Genomic DNA, 23,811 nt, shown 5'->3' on the forward strand with positions numbered 1-23,811 from the left:
TGGTTATGGAGAGACACAGTAATAAATCTCACTCCAGACATTTCCAGAGTCCTCACCTCTCCAGTTCTGTCCATCTGTTATTCCCATAGATAAGAATGATGTAATGTGACGTCATCAGAATCTCTCACCTCTCCAGTAAGCCGGAAGAGGATCTCTAGGGTGAGGTGTAATATCCTCTCCGCCATCTTGTCCCTGTCCATATCCATCCTTCACGGGGCAATCAGGAGAATTCTCTTCTATAGAAGATCTCCACTGAGAGGATCCGATATTGTAGGGACCTGAATGGGGAGAAGATGACGATGTAACATCATAGAGAATCCACTGTAATAATACAATTACTGGAGAGAATAAGGGGAAACATATAATGAGAACATTCTGGGGAACATTATACTGTGTGTGGGGAGAAAGGGGCCGAGGACCAAAAGGGGCCGAGAACCGAGGGCAGAAAGGGGCCGAAGACTGAGGGCAGAAAGGGGTCGAGGACAGAGGGCAGAAAGGGGTCGAGGACAGAGGGCAGGAGGGGGCTGAGGGCAGAAAGGGGCTGAGGACAGAGGGCAGAAAGGGGCCGAGGACGGAGGGCAGAAGAGGGCTGAGGACAGAGGGCAGAAGGGAGCTGAGGGCAGAAGAGGGCCGAGGACTGAGGGCAGAAAGGGTCCGAGGACTGAGGGCAGAAAGGGGCCGAGGACTGAGGGCGGAAAGGGGCCGAGGACTGAGGGCGGAAAGGGGCCGAGGACCGAGGGCAGAAAGGGGCCGAGGACTGAGGGCAGAAAGGGGCCGAGGACTGAGGGCAGACGGGTTTCCTCACTTCCGGCCTCTCATAGTTGGGGCATTTGTATCTATCAGAGGAAAAAGAACAAAAACCTCACGATTTATAGAAATCAGAGAGAGAAAAACTCCAAGAAAGTCTCAGAGCTGAAGGGGTTAATGCCTCCTGAGCCCAGTAATGGGGAATCTCCACACACCTCCACCTGCAGAGCCGCACACTAGATATATAATACCCTGCACCTACCTCCACCTGCAGAGCCGCACACTAGATATATAATACCCTGCACCTACCTCCACCTGCAGAGCCGCACACTAGATATATAATACCCTGCACCTACCTCCACCTGCAGAGCCGCACACTAGATATATAATACCCTGCACCTACCTCCACCTGCAGAGTCGCACACTAGATATATAATACCCTGCACCTACCTCCACCTGCAGAGCCGCACACTAGATATATAATACCCTGCACCTACCTCCTCCTGCAGAGCCGCACACTAGATATATAATACCCTGCACCTACCTCCACCTGCAGAGCCGCACACTAGATATATAATACCCTGCACCTACCTCCACCTGCAGAGCCGCACACTAGATATATAATACCCTGCACCTACCTCCACCTGCAGAGCCGCACACTAGATATATAATACCCTGCACCTACCTCCACCTGCAGAGCCGCACACTAGATATATAATACCCTGCACCTACCTCCACCTGCAGAGCCGCACACTAGATATATAATACCCTGCACCTACCTCCTCCTGCAGAGCCGCACACTAGATATATAATACCCTGCACCTACCTCCTCCTGCAGAGCCGCACACTAGATATATAATACCCTGCACCTACCTCCACCTGCAGAGCCGCACACTAGATATATAATACCCTGCACCTACCTCCACCTGCAGAGCCGCACACTAGATATATAATACCCTGCACCTACCTCCACCTGCAGAGCCGCACACTAGATATATAATACCCTGCACCTACCTCCACCTGCAGAGCCGCACACTAGATATATAATACCCTGCACCTACCTCCACCTGCAGAGCCGCACACTAGATATATAATACCCTGCACCTACCTCCACCTGCAGAGCCGCACACTAGATATATAATACCCTGCACCTACCTCCACCTGCAGAGCCGCACACTAGATATATAATACCCTGCACCTACCTCCACCTGCAGAGCCGCACACTAGATATATAATACCCTGCACCTACCTCCACCTGCAGAGCCGCACACTAGATATATAATACCCTGCACCTACCTCCACCTGCAGAGCCGCACACTAGATATATAATACCCTGCACCTACCTCCACCTGCAGAGCCGCACACTAGATATATAATACCCTGCACCTACCTCCACCTGCAGAGCCGCACACTAGATATATAATACCCTGCACCTACCTCCACCTGCAGAGCCGCACACTAGATATATAATACCCTGCACCTACCTCCACCTGCAGAGCCGCACACTAGATATATAATAACCTGCACCTACCTCCACCTGCAGAGCCGCACACTAGATATATAATACCCTGCACCTACCTCCACCTGCAGAGCCGCACACTAGATATATAATACCCTGCACCTACCTCCACCTGCAGAGCCGCACACTAGATATATAATACCCTGCACCTACCTCCACCTGCAGAGCCGCACACTAGATATATAATACCCTGCACCTACCTCCACCTGCAGAGCCGCACACTAGATATATAATACCCTGCACCTACCTCCACCTGCAGAGCCGCACACTAGATATATAATACCCTGCACCTACCTCCACCTGCAGAGCCGCACACTAGATATATAATACCCTGCACCTACCTCCACCTGCAGAGCCGCACACTAGATATATAATACCCTGCACCTACCTCCACCTGCAGAGCCGCACACTAGATATATAATACCCTGCACCTACCTCCACCTGCAGAGCCGCACACTAGATATATAATACCCTGCACCTACCTCCACCTGCAGAGCCGCACACTAGATATATAATACCCTGCACCTACCTCCACCTGCAGAGCCGCACACTAGATATATAATAACCTGCACCTACCTCCACCTGCAGAGCCGCACACTAGATATATAATACCCTGCACCTACCTCCACCTGCAGAGCCGCACACTAGATATATAATACCCTGCACCTACCTCCACCTGCAGAGCCGCACACTAGATATATAATACCCTGCACCTACCTCCACCTGCAGAGCCGCACACTAGATATATAATACCCTGCACCTACCTCCACCTGCAGAGCCGCACACTAGATATATAATAACCTGCACCTACCTCCACCTGCAGAGCCGCACACTAGATATATAATACCCTGCACCTACCTCCACCTGCAGAGCCGCACACTAGATATATAATACCCTGCACCTACCTCCACCTGCAGAGCCGCACACTAGATATATAATACCCTGCACCTACCTCCACCTGCAGAGCCGCACACTAGATATATAATACCCTGCACCTACCTCCACCTGCAGAGCCGCACACTAGATATATAATAACCTGCACCTACCTCCACCTGCAGAGCCGCACACTAGATATATAATACCCTGCACCTACCTCCACCTGCAGAGCCGCACACTAGATATATAATACCCTGCACCTACCTCCTCCTGCAGAGCCGCACACTAGATATATAATACCCTGCACCTACCTCCACCTGCAGAGCCGCACACTAGATATATAATACCCTGCACCTACCTCCACCTGCAGAGCCGCACACTAGATATATAATACCCTGCACCTACCTCCACCTGCAGAGCCGCACACTAGATATATAATACCCTGCACCTACCTCCACCTGCAGAGCCGCACACTAGATATATAATACCCTGCACCTACCTCCACCTGCAGAGCCACACACTAGATATATAATACCCTGCACCTACCTCCACCTGCAGAGCCGCACACTAGATATATAATACCCTGCACCTGCCTCCACCTGCAGAGCCGCACACTAGATATATAATACCCTGCACCTACCTCCACCTGCAGAGCCGCACACTAGATATATAATACCCTGCACCTACCTCCACCTGCAGAGCCGCACACTAGATATATAATACCCTGCACCTACCTCCACCTGCAGAGCCGCACACTAGATATATAATACCCTGCACCTACCTCCTCCTGCAGAGCCGCACACTAGATATATAATACCCTGCACCTACCTCCACCTGCAGAGCCGCACACTAGATATATAATACCCTGCACCTACCTCCACCTGCAGAGCCGCACACTAGATATATAATACCCTGCACCTACCTCCACCTGCAGAGCCGCACACTAGATATATAATACCCTGCACCTACCTCCTCCTGCAGAGCCGCACACTAGATATATGGCTGCTCTGTGCTTACAGGACCTGTGATGATGTCACATGGAGGGGAGGAGTCAGGGGTCACATGATCAGCTCCTCAGTGTAGTCCTATATTGGCGTGCACACACTGGATGAGGCGCGGTGTCAGTAGATGGTTATAGTAAACCCCTATTGCGTATGTATGTGACCCCTGTTGCATATGTATGTGACCCCTTCACACTCATTTCAATCTTTGCTAAATTGAATTCTTTATTGATAAGTTCAGGTGAGGAGAAGATTTATTGAGCGACTTTAGAAGAAAAACGTTTGGACCTGATCGATCTTGATCACAAGTCGCTGAAAATGTGTGTACGACGTATATGGAGCAGAGCCGCATGTGTACGATGTGTACGGGACAGTGCTATGTGTAATAGTGGAGCTGTGTATGTCGTGGAGCCATGTGTACACAGTGTATGTAGCGAATACCCTCTTTTACCACTTTATTAATCCTCAAATACCCGTGCAGGTCCGACATAATCCACACGAGGTCCCACGACAATTCAAGCTCTGCTACATGTAAAGTTACAGCGTGTGATCATGGCACATGACCGCCTTCTATGATGTTCAGGCAGAGAATGAGCAGCTATCAGTGATGACGTCACTCAGGTTAGCCGTGGCCACAGCTGGAGGTTCCCACGGTCCTCCACTTGTGACCGCAGGTAACTTAACTTCAGGTGATTTCTGTGACCTCACCGGAGTTCATTCACCGATCATCACGCGACTCACTCAGTCTGTGCCTGAACCTCACAGTGTACATAGAAAATACTGTGGATAGAAGCGCAGAATAGGGTTTTACCAGGTAAGGTAACAGATAAGCCAAGGTAATTTCATTCACCCATTAGGGTTGTGTCAGTCACAACTCCTAAACGCACATAAAAGATGGCGACAGCCACAGCCCTGGAAAGCGAATTCAGACATAACGGGGGAGAGATCTTGTGTATGCCGTTCTATCACCAGAAAATCAGATGTTGATTATTTCATCTCTTTATGCTTTTATTCAGGTCGACGCGCTTCAGAGAACTCTGTCTCCTGCATCAGGACTTCAAGGAAAAATCAATAGCCTACTACAGAGGAAAGAACCTATATATACTGTGTATATAAAATATATATATACACAGATAATTCAAGGATTGTCCGCTGTATTTCAAATTCTGGTGGGACAATCGACTTATCAAATAATGGCAACAAGATTTAAAGCATAATGTATTGAAAGACGACTTTAAAAGTCCTGGAAGTAACAAATATCGCAACAATATAGAAATTACAAAACAAAAAGCAAAAAAGAGAAAAGGAATAATACAAAAATATTTCTTGGAAATATAACAGAATGCTGAGAGCCTAGAACTGTGGGGTTTACTGGGGATCGTAGTAATACACTGGCTGGAGGCTCTATCCACAGCCCTATATAGGGGATCAGGATAAACAATGGGAAGGTAAGAAAGTTTATGGTATTTTTGGTGTTAAAAAAAATAAATTGATGATGATATTACAGAGAGAGAAAAAAAATAAATAAAAATAATGAAAAACTTTGAATCTCACAATCGTGTATTATTTATCAAAGGTGAAAGGAGAAAACGGAAGAAAAATAAAAAATTGCGTGTGTATAGTGACGGGTTTTGCAAACATTGATATCCAGTGCGAATGTTCAGAGACCACGAGCAGGAAAGTCCTTATGGGTAAGAAGTGCTGAGAGGTTTCATATAGTAGTGCAGACATAATATACAGTGTGTGTGCAGAGATCACGTGCGGCAATCCTACATATGAGGTTAACGTACTAGAAGGAGTTCATATAAGCAAAAAGCAATATGGGTGAAAATTAAACATTTTTTTTTTGTATAAGGGCCCTAAACAGACCCAGTTAGAAGCCATGGAGATGGCGGTCCGCCTGCGGGTTTTAATGTTGTGCAAATACAGATGAAGCCGCTCAGGAAGCAATGAAGAAAAATCCATGGAGGAACGCAATTAATGAACATTTCTTCAGTTTTAAAAACAAAAGGAATGTTGAAATAATGAATTTGAATAGAATTAAATAATATTAGTTATTGGTGGGGAGTGTTGATGTGCACCATATATTTGTATTCCTTAGTATAGTGATTCTAGCTGTGAAGGTTCAGAAAGCGAGTGCCAGAGCAAAGCAAGAGTGCGCATGCGTGAGGGGTCACAGGAGTTCAGGTCCGTGGGAGAGAACCACACAGCGCATGCGTGGGGGATAAAAGAGTTCAGACCGTGGGAATTACCTCACTGCGTCTCGCAGATTACGGAAAGTTCACAAGCTTCAAACGAGCAGCCCTCCTGCATGACTACAGTGCGAAGGACAGTGCCGGAATAACCACACACAGGACCCCATAATCACGCACCCCATCCCTCAATTAGAAACATGAATCATTAACATCAATCATATACAATTTATAGTTATATAAATGTATAAATATAAACATTATTAAAATGAAACATATTTAAAAATCGGGACCTGAATTAAAATATGAAATTATCATAATATAAATACGATAATATAAAACCAAGAAAACTATTAAATTGAATATAAATATATTGATAAAATGATATTTATAACACAGATCTGTCACCGCATTTAAACCTATAGGCTTCAAAGTGTTTAATTTGTATATCCAGAATGTTTCTTTTGTACTTAATGCCTCCACTCTATTAGGGGTATTAGGAGGGATCTGTTCGATGGGGTCACCCATAAAGCCATATTTTTATTATGAACTACCGTACAATGCCTAGAGAGTCCATAAAAAATCATCAAAAAGCAGTTTTAATATTCTGTTTGTGGGAATGAAGTCTGTTGTGGAGTGTCTGAGAGCTCCTGCCCACATACTGTTTATTACACTCGCATTCTATCAGGTATACAATAAAATAAGATTGACATCTGAGACGGCCCTCATCTGGGGTGCAGTATTCATTTTGGATACTGAGGAGGTCATCACCGGTAAACCACCATAACAAATCTAACACATAACACGAGAGCTCTTTCACTGGGACTGGGCCAGGGTAGATGTCGGGGGTGGCCATCACAGGTATGGGACCTCCTGCCCACTAGTTCAGCAACCCAGGAGGCGGGGCACCTTCAGCGGAAGTTAGGAGCCATCTCACACAAAATTCAGTTAGTGCCAGGTTGACACCCAGGAAGGGGGTCGAGAAGGCATCAGGCAGAGACGTCAGGAAAAGAAGACAGAATAGATAGGGGCCCATGGTCCGGAGCTGGAGGCTCGACCCGGGTTCTTAGGAAGAAGGGGAATCCCAGGGTTCATGAGGAGTGCAGCAACCACCCGTGACCCATTCCACAGTCCATAAGCTGGGGTAGAAGGAAGACCACTGGAAAGGACACAGAGAAGGAAACACCAGCCTAGACTTCCTAACTATCCTGGATTGGCTGGAGACCATAACAAAAGAGCACGGCACTGCCAAGGCGGTGTAATCTCAGTGAGTAAAGAACTTTTGACTGCAAGCTCTGTGTTGTCCCATCACTGCTGGCGCTCCCATCATCGCACCCCTGCGCCATAGGCGATTACTACTCCCAACATTCTCCCTGGGGTCTGAGCTCTGCCTGTGGAGAGCTGTACCATCCGAACTGCGTGATCATCTGCACCAGAGAAGACCTCCCGCAGCGGCGGCTAATACTTGGCCGCATACCACAGATGTCGCCACAAATACAAACTCCACACACCGTCCCCACTATTATTTACACCACCGGGGTCACGGAACTGGGCCCAGCTGCTGTGACATCCCAAACCAACACCGGCTCGGTGACGAGTAATCCCCAAGACCCCATGGGCGTGTCATACCCATGGCACTTCTCAACCTGCTGGGGGCTACAGTATTTCTCAGGGTAGGGGCCCTTCTAAAAGTGATACCCGGATGAGTAGGCATAACATCCTTTAAAATAGGATCTTTTAATAACATGTTCCAATGTTTTTCCAAAACGTTTCTAATAAAAACACTGTCATTATTGTATGTTGTAATGAAATTTGTCGTGAAATCCTGCAAATTACTGGATTCAAAAGCAGCAGTTCTGGATTTAAATTACCTTGGCTTATCTGTTACCTTACCTGGTAAGACCCTATTCTGCGCTTCTATCCACAGTATTTCCTACGTATACTGTGATGGTCAGACACAGACTGAGTGAGTCGCGTGATGAGTGGTGAATGAACTCAGGTGAGGTCACTGAAGTCACCTGAGGTCAAGTTACCTCCGGTCACAAGTGGAGGACCGTGGGAACCTCCAGCTATGGCCACGACTAACCTGAGTGACAACACCACTGATCGCTGCTCAGTCTCTACCTGAAGCTCAGCGGATAGTCATGTGCCATGATCGCACGCTGTAACTTTACATGTAGCAGGGATTGAATCGTCGTGGGACCTCGTGTAGATTATGTTGGACCTGCACGGGTGTTTTGGGGATTAATAAAGTGGTAAAAGAGGGTATCCATTACATACACATCATGCACCCACGCCTCCACTACATACACGTCATGCACACAGGGCTCCGTTACATACACATCATGCACACAGGGCTCCGTTACATACACATCATGCACACAGGGCTCCGTTAAATACACATCATGCACACACGGCTCTGCTACATACACATCATGCACAATCGGCTCCGCTACATACACATCATGCACCCACAGCTCCGCTACATAGACATTGTACACACATGGCACTGTTCCGTACACATCGTACACATTCGACTCTGCTCCATATACGTCATACACACATTTTCAGCAACTTGTGTTCAAGACCGATCAGGTCCAAACGTCTTTATTTAAAAAAAAAACAAAAAAACAGTAAACATGCACGTTCCAAGCATGTAAATGGCAGCCTTTAGACAAGAAAAAAACAAAGAGAAAAATTGTATGAAAAATACCCTTAATAATAATGAATAAAATGCAAGTGCTTAAAGGAGTTGTCCTACATTAGCTTAACAAAAATTTTTGAATGTATCTGTGCTGTATTGTAATATAAATCACACCTACATTGTTATTTTTTGTTTTCTAACTTTTGTTCCTCTTAAATTCACCCTTTATTCTCTGCAGATTCTTGTTTACATTCAGATCCAGCAAACTGACCACTTCCTGTGCTGAACCTCCCAGTCAGAGCTGACACCGCCCGGCCCCAGTGTCCAGCCCCACCCCAGTGTCCAGTCCCACACTCTGCCCGCCCCCTGCACACACATTCCCTGTCAGTATATTCTGCCCCAGCACCTGACCTGGTATCACTACAGCATTGCAAATAACAGCCCCACATCGGGCTCTGCACCGCACACGCACACATATGGCTCTGCACACGCACACATATGGCTCTGTACCGCACACGCACACATATGGCTCTGCACACATATGGCTCTGTACCGCACACGCACACATATGGCTCTGCACCGCACACGCATGCTCTGCACCGCACACATATGGCTCTGTACCGCACACATATAGCTCTGTACCGCATACGCACACATATGGCTCTGCACACGCACACATATGGCTCTGCACACGTACACATATGGCTCTGCACACGCACACATATGGCTCTGTACCGCACACATATGGCTCTGCACACGCACACATATGGCTCTGCACAAGTGTGACGCCCTGGGCAAGCCAGGGGTCACAGGTCACAACATCACATGCACCCCACATTCCCGGCAGGTACATCTAAGCTAACCTAAAATCCTTGTTGCCTTCCTCCAGGGGCTGATGTCCACACCAGGGGGTGGGCCAGGCGGTTGGCTCCGCCCACCGAGGAGTTCACAGCCCTGGAGGCGGGAGAACCAGGCAGTACAGTTTAGGAAGTGAAAGTAGAAGGAGGTGAAGTGGTAGAGGAGCTTGAGTGAAGAAGTAAAAAGGAACAGTTAAGAAAGCCTGAAGTTGGTCCGGGTGTGTGTCCCGGACTGAGACAGCAAGGTCAGCAGACGGCGGTGATAGTCTGCAGGGGGACTGTTTGGAGGTTGCTGGAAGGACCGCGGACGGGTGGTGACCCGGCGGTACTGGAGCAGTATACGAAGAACAGTCAGCACCAGGGCAGGGGCCTTTCGGATCCCGGCAAGGCTAGGAGTCGCCATAATTTGCCAAATCCGTCAGTGAAGGGGACCTCTGTCTCCTAACAACCAAGTCCCGATTGAAGGCAACAGCCCGACCGTGAAGGGGAGACACCGCCACCGCCAGGGCACCAGTTTCCCAGGGCCAGCGCCTGCGGGCAAAGTAGGGCTCCTTCGGCCCAGATTGAAGCCGAGGAGTGGATAACCGTTGGGGTCCCATCGCTACCAAGAGACTTTACATAGGTGCAGGGAAGAGACCGTCACCGCTAACTGCAGGGAACCGCAGCACCGTAACCGTCCGAGGGACCCGTCCAACCAGCCGTTTGTTTACCGAGAACTGTGTCGTGTTTACTGGCTGAGTGAGTACCTCTGTCAGGGCCAGGCGGTCGGGCAGACCCAGGAGGTGGATCCACTGGGCCGAACTCTAAGATGGTGGTAAGGAGTCCGGTAGCTGAAGCACTATGAGCAGTAGAACAGTCCGTGCCAGTGAGTGTAACGAAGAAGTCCCTGGGACCACGGAGTCACAGATGGTAGTCCGGGTGACGTAGCTCAGGTTCGGAAGCCGAGGTGATGTCAGGCGGGGTCCGGAACCTTTGGAGCGAGATGACGGGTCACCGCAGGGATCCGAGATGGTACGGACTGTCAGATGGCAGACGGACAGCGTGCGGGGTTCGGGATCCAGCAGGACCGGATGGCGAGGCAGGATCAGCTCTAGAAGAGAGATACGTGAGTATGGCACGAAGACACAAGGAGACCTGACTCCTAGCTTGGAAAATACGAAGATCAGGCCCCGCCCTCTTGGACAATACACCCCTTTATACCCTGTACCTGTTTAGCCTCATTTCCTGTTAATGGACGCTGGCCCTTTAAGAAAGGGTCAGTGACCGCGCGCGCGCCCTAATGCGCATGCGCGCAGCCCGGGTGCCAGAAGCCAGGGAAGGAGGCTGAGAAGAGGACGCAGGGGAGCCGGCCAGGGCCTGGGAAGCCGTCGGGCGGCGCGATCGGAGACCAGGGGGCCTGGGAAGGACGGGGAGGGGAGCCAAGGACCCGGGGAGCGTGGCAGGTGAGCCGGGGAGCGGGGCTGAGGACCCGGGGAGCGGAGGAGAGGACCCGGGGAGGGGAGCCAAGGACCCGGGGAGCGTGACAGTACCCCCCCCCCACGCCCCCCTCCCCGCAACCGGGACATGAAGGCACGGATCAGAGGAGTGCCCACGTTCTCCCTGGGCTCCCAGGACCTATCCTCAGGACCATACCCCTCCCAGTCCACCAGGAAGAACTGTCGACCTCGTACGGTCTTCATGGCCACGACATCCCTTACCGCATAGATGTCGTCATCGGCAATAGGTGGAGGAGCCGGACTGGCAGCAGCGGAGAAGGGACCAAGGACAACCGGCTTGAGCAGGGAGACGTGGAATGAGTTGGGTATCCTCATCGTGGCCGGGAGCTGTAGCTTGTAGGAGACCTCATTGATCTTGCAGAGGACCTTAAACGGCCCGATGTAGCGAGGGCCCAGCTTGTATGAAGGTATCTTCAATCGGATGTACTGGGAAGCAAGCCAGACCAGGTCACCAGGAGAGAAACACGGAGGGTCCAGACGCCTCTTGTCAGCGTGTTTCTTCATCCGCTGGGAAGCGCGTCCAAGGGACGCCTTGACAGAGTCCCAAATGGTAGCGAAGTCACGGGCTACAGTATCAGCCGCAGGGACATCCGAAGAAGGGGATATAGGCAATGGAACGGAGGGCTGAAGTCCGTAAACGACATGGAAGGGAGATTTGGAGGACGACTCACTGATGTGGTGGTTATGTGAGAATTCAGCCCAAGGCAGAAGCGTGGACCAGTCGTCGTGATGGGCGTTGACATAGTGACGTAAGAAGGATGTCAAGATTTGATTGACCCTCTCCACTTGGCCATTAGACTGAGGATGGTATGCGGAAGAAAAGTCCAGAGTTACTCCCAGATGTTTGCAGAGCGCCCTCCAGAAGCGGGAGGTGAACTGAGTTCCTCTGTCGGACACGATGTGGGATGGAAAGCCATGCAAGCGGAAGATGTGATGTATATAGGCTTCCGCGAGTTCCTGAGCAGAGGGCAGTCCAGCCATGGGGATGAAGTGAGCCATTTTGGAGAACCGGTCCACCACGACCCATATGACTGTGTGTCCAGAGGATAATGGCAAGTCCGTAATAAAATCCATCGCTATGTGTTGCCACGGAACTGAGGGTATAGGCAGAGGCAGAAGACGGCCATAGGGCAGGTGTTTGGGCGTCTTGTTTCTGGCACAAGAGGAGCAGGCAGAGACAAAAGCAGCGACGTCCGTGCGAAGGGATGGCCACCAGTAATGACGTACAATCGCACCCCATGTTCTCTTCTGGCCTGCATGACCGGCTGTTTTTGAGGCATGACCCCAGTGTAACACTTTTTTCCTGTCAGTCTCAGAGACATAGGTCTTTCCGGGCGGTATCTGGGCCAGGGTGACAGGGGCCACCGAAATGATCTTGCTAGGAGAGATGATGGGTTGGGTAGTCTCTTCCTCCTGCTCCATGGGCATGAAAGACCTAGACAAGGCATCAGCGCGTACATTCTTGTCCGCGGGTCGGAAATGGAGCTGGAAGTCAAACCTGGCAAAGAATAGGGACCACCTGGCTTGCCGTGGGTTCAGTCGCTGAGCGGACCGCAGGTATTCCAGGTTCTTGTGGTCCGTGTAGATAATCACGGGGTACACTGCTCCTTCCAGGAGGTAGCGCCACTCCTCCAGAGCCAGTTTGACCGCCAATAGTTCTCGGTCACCGATGGTGTAATTACGTTCAGGCGCTGAGAAGCTCTTGGAGAAGAAACCGCACGTCACCATCTTCCCGGAGGAGGACTTCTGCATGAGCACTGCTCCGGCTCCCGAGGAGGAGGCATCCACCTCCAAGGTGAACTGGCGGTTTAACTCCGGACGGTGGAGTACAGGAGCGGAGGCAAATGCTCGCTTCAGTGAGCAAAACGCGGCGTCGGCCGCAGGTGACCAGTCCTTTGGATTAGCCTCCTTTTTGGTCAAAGCGGAGAGAGGAGCAGTCAGGGCAGAGAAGTGAGGGATAAACTGGCGGTAGTAGTTGGCGAATCCCAGGAACCGTTGGATTGCCTTCAGTCCAGAAGGGGGAGGCCAGTTGAGTATGGAGGAGACCTTCTTTGGATCCATCTGCAGTCCAGTGCCCGAGATGATGTATCCCAGGAAAGGGAGAGAAGACTGCTCAAAGACACACTTCTCATATTTGGCGTAGAGACGATTCTCTCTCAGTCTTTGTAGAACCAGCTGTACGTTCTCTCTGTGGGTCTGGAGGTCCGGAGAGAAGATAAGGATGTCATCCAGATAAACTACTACACAGATGTAGAGGAGGTCCCGGAATATGTCGTTCACCAATTCTTGGAAGACTGCTGGTGCGTTACACAGGCCGAAGGGCATCACGCAGTATTCATAATGCCCATCGCGAGTATTAAACGCGGTCTTCCATTCGTCCCCAGAGCGGATACGAACTAGGTTGTAGGCACCCCGAAGATCCAGCTTGGTGAACACACGGGCTCCTCTGAGCCGGTCGAACAATTCGGGGATGAGCGGCAGAGGGTACTTGTTTTTTACGGTGATCTGATTCAAACCCCGGTAGTCGATGCATGGGCGTAGGTCACCCTCTTTCTTCTTAACGAAGAAGAAGCCTGCTCCCGCAGGCGAGGAGGATCTCCGGATGAATCCCTTTGCCAGGCTTTCTGTGATGTAGGTAGACATGGCCCTGGTTTCGGCTGGAGACAACGGATATATCCGTCCTCGAGGCGGTGTTGTTCCTGGGAGCAGGTCGATGGCACAATCGTAGGGACGGTGTGGCGGAAGTACCTCAGACTCCTTCTTGTCAAAAACGTCTGCGAAGGACCAATAGGCCGAAGGCAGTTCCGGTAGGTTCTCTGGAACCGGAGGTCGTCGGATGGGTTGTATGGACTTCAGACACTTCTCATGACAAGCAGGACCCCATCGGGTGATTTCGCCAGTACCCCAGCTGACTGATGGTTCGTGTGTCCGCAACCAGGGAAGTCCCAGCAGGATTTGATGGGACATGTGTGGAAGGACGTAGAGAGCGATGTTCTCAGTGTGCAGGGCACCGATACGCAGTTCGACCGGACTGGTGACCCAGGAGATGGTATCAGAGAGGGGTCTCCCATCCACAGAGGCAATCACTAGGGGCTTCTCGAGTGGAGTAACAGGCAGCTGGTACTTGTCCACCGTGGCCTGCTGGATGAAATTGCCTGCTGCTCCAGAGTCGAGGTATGCCTCAGCCGTGAAGCGCGTCTCTCCCGTTGACACTTGCACAGTCCACATAACCGGGTCTGAGAGAGTCCCAGCACCTAGGGTGGCCTCTCCTACCAACCCTAGGCTTTGGAGTTTCCCGGCCTTTCCGGACAGGAGCGTAGGAGGTGTGTGTCCTCTCCGCAGTAAAAGCAGAGACCCTTGGCGAGCCGCTCTGCTCGACGTTGTTCAGACTGTCGTACTCGGTCGATCTGCATGGGCTCGTGGACGGGAATCCCAGCTGTTGATGACTGAGATACGGAGGGCTTCTGTGGAGGAGAGGAATGCCGTACCGGACGTCTCTCACGAGACAGCTCTTTGGAGCGCTCCTGAAAACGAATGTCCACTCGAGTTGCTAGGGCAATCAGGGCATCTAGGGTGGAGGGCACGTCACGACCCGCCAACTCATCTTTGATGCGACTCGAGAGTCCTTCCCAGAAGGCGGCTGTTAGGGCCTCATTATTCCACCCGAGTTCTGAAGCCAAAGTGCGGAAACGGATGGCGTATTGGCCCACCGTCAGTGTTCCTTGACGTAAGCGGAGGAGGGATGAAGCAGACGCAGAGGCGCGTCCCGGCTCGTCAAAGGTGCTGCGAAAGGCCTGCAGGAACTCTTGAAGATCCTTGGTCATAGGGTCCTCCTTCTCCCACAACGGGTTCATCCACGCCAGTGCCTCGCCCTCCAGGTGCGACATGATGAAGGCGACCTTGGCTTGGTCGGAGGCAAACAGATGTGGCAGCTGCGTGAAATGGAGGGAGCATTGGTTTATAAACCCCCTGCAGGACTTGGGATCTCCGGCGTACCGGGGTGGTGAGGCCAAACGCAGTCTGGAAGCATCCGAAGAAGCAGCCACGGGAGCGGGGGACGTGGCTTGACTAGTGGCGGCTTGGGATGTCGAAGACGTGACTGCCGCTTGTAGCGTGGTCAGGCGGGTGTCCACGGAAGTCATAAAGTTCAGCATGCGGGTCTGGACTTCACGCTGGCGTTGGAGTTCCTCTTGCAAGGCTGCTAGTGCTGCAGCGGGATCCATGGCCTGATCTTACTGTCAGGGCCAGGCGGTCGGGCAGACCCAGGAGGTGGATCCACTGGGCCGAACTCTAAGATGGTGGTAAGGAGTCCGGTAGCTGAAGCACTATGAGCAGTAGAACAGTCCGTGCCAGTGAGTGTAACGAAGAAGTCCCTGGGACCACGGAGTCACAGATGGTAGTCCGGGTGACGTAGCTCAGGTTCGGAAGCCGAGGTGATGTCAGGCGGGGTCCGGAACCTTTGGAGCGAGATGACGGGTCACCGCAGGGATCCGAGATGGTACGGACTGTCAGATGGCAGACGGACAGCGTGCGGGGTTCGGGATCCAGCAGGACCGGATGGCGAGGCAGGATCAGCTCTAGAAGAGAGATACGTGAGTATGGCACGAAGACACAAGGAGACCTGACTCCTAGCTTGGAAAACACGAAGATCAGGCCCCGCCCTCTTGGACAATACACCCCTTTATACCCTGTACCTGTTTAGCCTCATTTCCTGTTAATGGACGCTGGCCCTTTAAGAAAGGGTCAGTGACCGCGCGCGCGCCCTAATGCGCATGCGCGCAGCCCGGGTGCCAGAAGCCAGGGAAGGAGGCTGAGAAGAGGACGCAGGGGAGCCGGCCAGGGCCTGGGAAGCCGTCGGGCGGCGCGATCGGAGACCAGGGGGCCTGGGAAGGACGGGGAGGGGAGCCAAGGACCCGGGGAGCGTGGCAGGTGAGCCGGGGAGCGGGGCTGAGGACCCAGGGAGCGGAGGAGAGGACCCGGGGAGGGGAGCCAAGGACCCGGGGAGCGTGACAACCTCCGTGCCGTGCGGCACAGCACTGCCCCTGCGCCCCTGCACCTCCACAGGCCCCATACCCGCCTGTCCACCATACCAACCCCATCACTGGGCCCCGGGAGCACCAAAACCCCTACCCACGGAGGGGCAAATCAACAACTGGCTGCTCCATACCATCACTCCCGGGCTCCCCAGACAGAGCAGCAGTGGTGTCCACTTAATCACCACAACCGTGGGTGGCATCACGGACAATAAACTATCCCAAAACCCAATCCCCTTTCACTCACGGGCGAGGAGCGCCGCTCGAGTCCCAGGGATCCGGCCCATCGCTCGAGCCATCGAGCAGCGGCAGCAGCAGGCCGCAGCAGCCGCAGCGGCAGCCGGACCCGAGCAGTGGGAGAGCGCGGCGTCCCCTCCTCCGCCCGCGACAACTTGGCGCTGTGAACAGGATCTTACCGCTCTGCCGTTGGGTAGAGGTGCGCCTTGTGACTGCCGGAGGTATCCGGCCGGAAAATTTCAGAAGTCGCCATCTTTGGCGCGAAAAGTTCCCGCTCGAGCGTCTTCTCGAGTAGCAGAGGCACGAAGGCCAAAACCCCGCCCCGATAGAGGAGGGGCCGGAAGGAGGCTAAGGGAGACGGAATGGCGGCTGGCCGCATGTAGCCGCGGCTATACAGATAAGGACGCTGGGGCCCCACGATCCGCCGACCCCTGCAAAGAATGGCCGCCCCCCCTAGCTATGCGGAGGCTACCGAACCAGTGCCCGGAACAGCGGCATGGCTGAGGGCCCGGATGGCTGGGATCTGCCGACACTACCGGGACCAGATCTGCCGGTTGATGGAACAGTGGACCGCGGAGGTGGAGGATGCAGCTGCAGTTGCACGAGTGTATGGAATGGAGGCCATGATGGAGGAGCTGGTGAGTGACCCACGCCCCTATGTCCCCGAGGGACCGGCCGCTGCGGCTGAGGGACCCGGTCTACCCCTGGCCCCCATGCCACCTCTGCCCTCCTTGCCCGTGCACCGCGCTGCGCCTGGTCCATCGGGCGTACACCCCTTCGTGACCGTGGCCGAGAGAGTGACAAGCCTGGAAGCTGCGGCAGCTGGCGGCAACCCGCCTGGCGCAGAGACGGACGATAGTGATTCCGGGCCTGACACCGAGCTCGTTTCGGAGGAGGATGAAGGAGTCGTCGCTCTGCAAGGCACGGAGGCCACTTACATCCCCCGGAGTGGAAACAACGGGTATCGGGCGGCCCTTCCTCGCCGCGCTTGCTATGCGCTGGAGGGGCTGGTGCCCGTGTTCTTCCACCCGGAGCCGGGTGAGGAGGACGAAAGTGCACAGTAAGGCAGCGGAGCACCGTTGCACCGTCCCCGTTGGGACCAGAAGTCTGTGTGTGGTTGTTTAAAAAGTTGTGAAAATGAAGAATTGATTACCGAACAGTCACCTGATTGTCAACCATGATTGGAAACCGGCCGTTGCCGGCACCGTTGTCCCCGTGGGGACCGTTTGGAAAATATGCATAGGAACTCCTATGGACAAGCCCGTGAACTTGCAGGGCAACCACAGACGTTAGTGGCTTGTAAATAAGTTGTGTTACCGTTACCGTTTCCGCATTTACCGCCTCCGGAGAGGCAGGTTGGAGGGAGGGCCCACAGCAGAGCAGGCTGGGGCCCAGCCACCACAGGAACCGGTGGCTACCCTCTGGAGGGGAAGGACAGATCCCGCTCGGGTAACTTGTGCTGGACTGGGGTCAAGGGGTGCTGCCTGGGCTTTAGGGGCAGCATCAGGGCCAGGTTACTTGGGTGGGAGAGAGCGGAGACCGTAACCATTAACCGTTTTAATGTTTGCAACGTTTAAGAACTGAACCTCCCGATGTGGGATGATGCCATGAATTGTATATATGTTACCGTTTTTCCTATTTTACAGAAAAGAAAAACAAAAGGAAAATAAAACCGGTGTTGGACAGGCAGCCCGAGGACGGTCTGCGTTTTGCTAAGGGGGAATGTGACGCCCTGGGCAAGCCAGGGGTCACAGGTCACAACATCACATGCACCCCCACATTCCCGGCAGGTACATCTAAGCTAACCTAAAATCCTTGTTGCCTTCCTCCAGGGGCTGATGTCCACACCAGGGGGTGGGCCAGGCGGTTGGCTCCGCCCACCGAGGAGTTCACAGCCCTGGAAGCGGGAGAACCAGGCAGTACAGTTTAGGAAGTGAAAGTAGAAGGAGGTGAAGTGGTAGAGGAGCTTGAGTGAAGAAGTAAAAAGGAACAGTTAAGAAAGCCTGAAGTTGGTCCGGGTGTGTGCCCCGGACTGAGACAGCAAGGTCAGCAGACGGCGGTGATAGTCTGCAGGGGGACTGTTTGGAGGTTGCTGGAAGGACCGCGGACGGGTGGTGACCCGGCGGTACTGGAGCAGTATACGAAGAACAGTCAGCACCAGGGCAGGGGCCTTTCGGATCCCGGCAAGGCTAGGAGTCGCCATAATTTGCCAAATCCGTCAGTGAAGGGGACCTCTGTCTCCTAACAACCAAGTCCCGATTGAAGGCAATAGCCCGACCGTGAAGGGGAGACACCACCACCGCCAGGGCACCAGTTTCCCAGGGCCAGCGCCTGCGGGCAAAGTAGGGCTCCTTCGGCCCAGATTGAAGCCGAGGAGTGGGTAACCGGTGGGGACCCATCGCTACCAAGAGACTTTACATAGGTGCAGGGAAGAGACCGTCACCGCTAACTGCAGGGAACCGCAGCACCGTAACCGTCCGAGGGACCCATCCAACCAGCCGTTTGTTTACCGAGAACTGTGTCGTGTTTACTGGCTGAGTGAGTACCTCCGTGCCGTGCGGCACAGCGCTGCCCCTGCGCCCCTGCACCTCCACAGGCCCCATACCCGCCTGTCCACCATACCAACCCCATCACTGGGCCCCGGGAGCACCAAAACCCCTACCCACGGAGGGGCAAATCAACAACTGGCTGCTCCATACCATCACTCCCGGGCTCCCCAGACAGAGCAGCGGTGGTGTCCACTTAATCACCACAACCGTGGGTGGCGTCACGGACAATAAACTATCCCAAAACCCAATCCCCTTTCACTCACGGGCGAGGAGCGCCGCTTGAGTCCCCGGGATCCGGCCCATCGCTCGAGCCACCGAGCAGCAGCAGCAGCAGGCCGCAGCAGCGGCAGCTGGACCCGAGCAGTGGGAGAGCGCAGCGTCCCCTCCTCCGCCCGCGACAACTTGGCGCTGTGAACAGGATCTTACCGCTCTGCCGTTGAGTAGAGGTGCGCCTTGTGACCGCCGGAGGTATCCGGCCGGAAAATTTCAGAAGTCGCCATCTTTGGCGTGAAAAGTTCCCGCTCGAGCGTCTTCTCGAGTAGCAGAGGCGCGAAGGCCAAAACCCCGCCCCGATAGAGGAGGGGCCGGAAGGAGGCTAAGGGAGACGGAATGGCGTCCCCTCCTCCGCCCGCGACACAAGCACACATATGGCTCTGCACCAACCCCCCCCTTCCCCATAGGGAACACATGCAGGGAATACATACTCACCCGTCCTCGGTCCCCGCCGCTCCTGCACGTTCGCGCGCTGTCTGTGCTCTGGACATATCAGCACAGCAGTGACATCACCGCTGTGCTGAAGAGAGCACAGACAGCGGGAGGGACAGTGATGAGAAGCAGCGCTGCGCTGCTTCTCATCAGCACTTTCAAATGTACCGGCATCTGTGATCTGTGATCTGTGATGCCGGTACATTTGAATGTGTGATCCTGAGCAGGGGGCCCGGTGCTGGCGCTGATACCACGGCAGCCGCCGCCAGGCCCCTCCCCCAGGTCACGGCAGTGCAGGGGGAGGTTACTGGAGAGTAAAAGAGGTGCGGGGAAATGTGTGGGAGGGCGCAGGGAAGGGGGCGGGGCTCATCACACTGTACAGCCCAGAAGGGCGGCAACATGCTGTTCCACATTTGCATGTCAACATGGCCCTGCCCATGTTGACATGAAATGACCGGAAGCAGCAAAATCGAGGCAGGAGCGGTCACATGACCGCTCTGAGCCGGGGGAGAGGGGCTGACAGCAGGGCAGGTAAGTGGTCTCTATCTACTTACCTGCCCCAATGTAGCCCAATAGGGAAATAAAAAAAAAAGTCAAAGAAGCCGGATAACCCCTTTAATAACAGGGTACTTAGAATATACATTTTTCAATTTTTCTCTTTGTTTTTTCTTGTCTAAAGGCTGCCATTAGATCCCACTTAGACAGCCATGGATCCCCTGGGGAGGAGGGGCGACATGACCAAGGGGGAGTTAGGGAGTGATGGGGTTAATAGGGACAGTTTGCTTGGCAGGCCTAATATGGCATTAAGGGGTGGTTTAGCTTGGGAGGAAGAGGAGGAGTAGGGAAAGGGTTAGTCTGGGAGAGGAGGGGGTTACCTCCTCTTCTTCTTCCGGACGCCAAGAGATCCCCGCCCACCCTCCCTTTTTTGTGTTGTCATCTGGGGGACGTGGTTTGGGATGTTGGGATGCTATTTGTCACAGCGGCGGGGGGGTAGGTCTGGTCCAGAGGTTGGAAGTGACTGGTAACTGGACCGGGAGTCATTGTCTCGGTATGGTGGCTCTCGGTTCCGGGATGTGGCAGGCACGGGGTTCTGCCAAAGTGTGGGGGTGTCAATCCGTGGGTGATTGGCACCTCGTCTCTGGGTCGGTGTGTTGCGGCCAGGGGCAGGGGGAGTAGTAGTTATGGACTGGGCCTGCCCCCGGGAGGGTCATGTAATTGGCATTGTCTATTGTTATATGTGTGTTGTTTTGGGTCGCCCGTTGGACGGCGTCCCTAAGGTGCTTAGTTTGTGAACAATAGGCAATAAAAGGCTGCTGTGGCCATTTGAACCAAGTCGCATGCAGTCCGTGTGTTTATTTATAGTATAAGGGGTTTGGTAACACAGACATCACGACCAGAGAATACTCCCTCAGCTGGTCATGCGGTGTATTTAATCTGGGACCCAGCTGACCACTTGTTATCATCCACATTGGAGTTTTGATAGACACAAGTCAGGTATATATAATGGTTTTAACTTTAGTAGGTTAGGGACTGTCCCAGATGGGTACACCGTGACGAGGTGGGACGGCTTCTTACCTTTTTGCAAAAATGTATATACCAAGTACCCTGTTATTAAGCACTTGCATTATATTCATTATTATTCAGGGTATTTTTCATACAATTTTTCTCTTTGGTTTTGTCTTTATTTTAAAGTCGCTCAACAAATCTTCTCCTCACCTGAACTTATCAATAAAGAATTCAATAAGGCAAAGATTGAAATAAGAGTGTGAAGGGGTCACATACATACGCAACAGGGGTCACATACATACGCAACAGGGGTCACATACATACGCAACAGGGGTCACATACATATGCAACAGGGGTCACATACATATGCAACAGGGGTCACATACATATGCAACAGGGGTCACATACATACTCAACAGGGGTCACATACATACTCAACAGGGGTCACATACATATGCAACAGTGGTCACATACATACTCAACAGGGGTCATATACATATGCAATAATAGTTTACTATTACCGTCCACTGACACCGCGCCTCATCCCATCCAGGACTAGTACTACACACTGAGAAGCTGATCATGTGACCCTGACTCCTCCCCTCCATGTGACATCATCACAGGTCCTGTAAGCACAGAGCAGCCATATATCTAGTGTGCGGCTCTGCAGGTGGAGGTGTGTGCAGGGTATTATATATCTAGTGTGCGGCTCTGCAGGTGGAGGTAGGTGCAGGGTATTATATATCTAGTGTGCGGCTCTGCAGGAGGAGGTAGGTGCAGGGTATTATATATCTAGTGTGCGGCTCTGCAGGTGGAGGTAGGTGCAGGGTATTATATATCTAGTGTGCGGCTCTGCAGGTGGAGGTAGGGGCAGGGTATTATATATCTAGTGTGCGGCTCTGCAGGAGGAGGTAGGTGCAGGGTATTATATATCTAGTGTGCGGCTCTGCAGGTGGAGGTGTGTGCAGGGTATTATATATCTAGTGTGCGGCTCTGCAGGTGGAGGTAGGTGCAGGGTATTATATATCTAGTGTGCGGCTCTGCAGGTGGAGGTAGGTGCAGGGTATTATATATCTAGTGTGCGGCTCTGCAGGTGGAGGTAGGGGCAGGGTATTATATATCTAGTGTGCGGCTCTGCAGGTGGAGGTAGGTGCAGGGTATTATATATCTAGTGTGCGGCTCTGCAGGTGGAGGTAGGTGCAGGGTATTATATATCTAGTGTGCGGCTCTGCAGGTGGAGGTAGGTGCAGGGTATTATATATCTAGTGTGCGGCTCTGCAGGTGGAGGTAGGTGCAGGGTATTATATATCTAGTGTGCGGCTCTGCAGGAGGAGGTAGGTGCAGGGTATTATATATCTAGTGTGCGGCTCTGCAGGTGGAGGTAGGTGCAGGGTATTATATATCTAGTGTGTGGCTCTGCAGGTGGAGGTAGGTGCAGGGTATTATATATCTAGTGTGCGGCTCTGCAGGTGGAGGTAGGTGCAGGGTATTATATATCTAGTGTGCGGCTCTGCAGGTGGAGGTAGGTGCAGGGTATTATATATCTAGTGTGCGGCTCTGCAGGTGGAGGTGTGTGGAGATTCCCCATTAGGCTGCTTTCACACCTCCGGTTTTTGCTATGCGGCACAATCCGGCACTTTGCAGGAAAATCGCAACCGTTTTTTTTTGCTGCCGGTTGCGATTTTCCTGCATAGACTTTAATTAGTGCCGCATGGCCTTGCGTTCCGTCCGGTTTTTGCCGCATGCGGCAGATTTAGCCGATGCGGCGGCCGGATGGAACGTTGCCTGGCACGTTTTTTCGTGCGGCAAAAAAAACCGCATCGCGCCGCATTCAGCCGATGCGGCGCATTTTTCAATGTATGCCTATGGCGGCCGGATGCGGCGCGATGCGGCAATAACCGGACTGGCCGCAAAGGAAAAACTTATGCAAAGGATGCGGTGTTTTCACCGCATCCGTTGCATAGCTTGCACAGCCGGATTGAGCCGCAGAGCTCAAGCCGGATGTGTGAAAGCAGCCTAACTGGGGCAGGCGGCATTAAGCCCTTCAGCTCTGAGACTTTCTTGGAGTTTTTCTCTCGCTGATTTCCATGAATCGTGAGGCTTTTGTTCCTTTTCCTCTGATAGATACAAATGCCCCAACTATGAGAGGCTGGAAGTGAGGAAACCCGTCTGCCCTCAGTCCTCGGCCCCTTTCTGCCCTCAGTCCTCGGCCCCTTTCTGCCCTCAGTCCTCGGCCCCTCTCTGCCCTCAGTCCTCGGCCCCTTTCTGCCCTCAGTCCTCAGCCCCTTTCTGCCCTCAGTCCTCGGCCCCTTTCTGCCCTCAGTCCTCGGCCCCTTTCTGCCCTCAGTCCTCAGCCCCTTTCTGCCCTCGGTCCTCGGCCCCTTTCTGCCCTCAGTCCTCGGCCCCTTTCTGCTCTCAGTCCTCAGCCCCTTTCTGCCCTCGGTCCTCG

This window comes from Anomaloglossus baeobatrachus, chromosome 5, assembly GCF_048569485.1.
Source record: "Anomaloglossus baeobatrachus isolate aAnoBae1 chromosome 5, aAnoBae1.hap1, whole genome shotgun sequence".
Taxonomy (NCBI): Eukaryota; Metazoa; Chordata; class Amphibia; order Anura; family Aromobatidae; genus Anomaloglossus; species Anomaloglossus baeobatrachus.